Source organism: Acipenser ruthenus, chromosome 39 (genome assembly GCF_902713425.1).
Source record: "Acipenser ruthenus chromosome 39, fAciRut3.2 maternal haplotype, whole genome shotgun sequence".
In the NCBI taxonomy this organism is placed as follows: Eukaryota; Metazoa; Chordata; class Actinopteri; order Acipenseriformes; family Acipenseridae; genus Acipenser; species Acipenser ruthenus.
In genome coordinates this window covers 10764392-10766891 of record NC_081227.1, presented here as the reverse complement: position 1 = coordinate 10766891, position 2500 = coordinate 10764392, and positions in this window count along the sequence as shown.

The window sequence follows — 2500 nt, the reverse complement described above, 5'->3', positions numbered from 1 at the left end:
GGGACTTCTTGTGGAAACAACTAGAGCGAAACCTGGTACAGAAGCTGAATCCTGCTGGGAACACATGGATATGCTGGACATGTCCTAGGCGATTTCAAATATGGAATGTACTTTGACATAAAAATGGGCAGCAGTGTGGAGTAGTGGTTAGGGCTCTGGACTCTTGACCGGAGGGTTGTGGGTTCAATCCCCAGTGGGGGACACTGCTGTTGTACCCTTGAGCAAGGTACTTTACCTAGATTGCTCCAGTAAAAACCCAACTGTAAAAATGGGAAATTGTATGTAAAATAATGTAATATCTGTATAATGTGAAATAATGTATAATGTGATATCTTGTAACAATTGTAAGTCGCCCTGGATAAGGGCGTCTGCTAAGAAATCAATAATAATAATAATAATAAAAATGAAGTGTTAGAGGTTTTTTGAAGGAAGGATAAAGAGGGAGTATCCATGTACCGCCAGCAGGTGGCTCTCTTGCTCCATGAAATAGGTCAGTCTACACATGTTTTTAATTAAGTACTTAGTAATCTCGGAATAAAAAAGCACCATTCCGGCTAAAAGTGAACGTTAATCACACCTACAAACAAGATAAGAAAGAGATTCTTTACCACAAATAAATGAACATTAAAACTGAACAGCCAAGGTCTTAAGAAAAAACCTGTCTCAGCTGGATTTTGTATGAACAAAGAACAGGGTCAAGCCTAGTTCAGTCATTATAAAAAATATAAGAGTTGAATGCAGTTATACTGGTCTGTATTTGGATTTAAATCTTAGAGGGATTCACCAAAGAAATAAAGTGATATTATAAATTCTAGCAGCAACTGTTAAACTGAAGTAAAATAATTAAGTTTTTCTTGAAATGCCACATTCATAGTTAAAAAGGTTCAGTGATAATTTACACTGTTTATAGTTTATAATGGTCAAAGACTAGTAATTAGACACAAAGGTATTGTAAATTAATAAAATAAATGATTAAAACCTTTTTTTAGACAGCATGGTATTTGAAACTAAAACTAATTATTTGATTTCATAAGATTAATAGTATGTTTTAAGTATTTGCTATAATAAGAAAACATATTATTTAAACTGACAAGTATTATTGCTTGTTCATGACTTTACTGTATTAATAAGAAGATTAAAAGCTGGAAGCAGTATTCGATTTAATTAAAAGGGAAAGTGGTACAGTTTATTTCTCCTTCTATTGAACAACAAGACCTCTAGACATTATGATATCCATTGAATTATAGAATTTTAAGGGTGTTGTGTTATGTTTTTGTGTTAAGTTTGTAATAATATACTATAATGTACCTTGTTGTTAATCCACTATACTATTGTCTAATGATGGTAGATGGAGTCCTTATAATGTGGTTCTTTGAAACTGCTCTATTGCTAAAAGGGGCCTCTCTCCTTATCCCGATGAACAGGCTGTAGAGAAAGGAGGGGGTCTTATTGCATTCTATGCTAGCAAAGCTGCAAGTCTTGTAGATTTGCAATTTAGGGTTTATGGAATTAGTGGTTTAGCACAGATAAGAATATATCTTGAAATAATATGCAAAAATGATGGCTTAACAGACATTGATAGGTCATAGATCTAAAAAAGTGTTTGCACAGACTTTGGCCTTGAAAAAACAAGACTCTGGAAAACTGCTTGGAATAGCATATTTAGAAGTCAGATACAGGTCAGAGCCTGGTTAGTGCATCTTTTAAGGGATAAATAATTCTAATGAAAACTATTACCACTTAAACTTAGTGAAACTAATTGACTTAAATACTGCACGAGACAATCTTTTGTCAAATCCTCTGTTAGACAATGGTATATGGAATTAAAACTGACTCATTAACAAAATGATGAAGCAATATGAGGTTAAAAGAAACACATGCCTTTAATTTAGCAAAATATAATGAATTAGAAGATGATGTCACATATTAAGAACATCTCTCATATATAACACATATAAAAATAGTGTTTTGCATGCACATATAAACAGTAGTGTTTTTATATTATATTATAAACCAAGTTCCTGGGAACTTTGGTTCACTTAACTTTTCAGATAAAGGAGGGGCTCGGAGGAAAACAAGGAATGAGATCATAGAGTTGGACAAATGTGAAGTTTTGAATTCATTCAGTACATGACACCTATTCATTCTGAAAAGTTATTCCGGAACTTTTGAAAACCATTATTCATAAAAGGGATAAGAGCTGTCTCACCAGATTAATGATTGGATTTAATTGAGGCGTCCCATGTATTCCAAAGGGACGAAAAACCTATATAACTCCTAAGTAATTACAATGGAGTACCACACTCATCCCAGACAGGGTAAGGTGGTCCATCTTCTGCAAACTTTAAATACATAAGTCTGTCAATTTCTTGGGTGCTATATTAGTCATCTGGATATATTGCGGGTCAAGAGCGTAATAAAAATACCCCACAAGGAGCAGTAACATCTCTGTCCTCCTAACGTCTCCCCTGAGATAAGAGTGTATACTGAGCTAAATGGA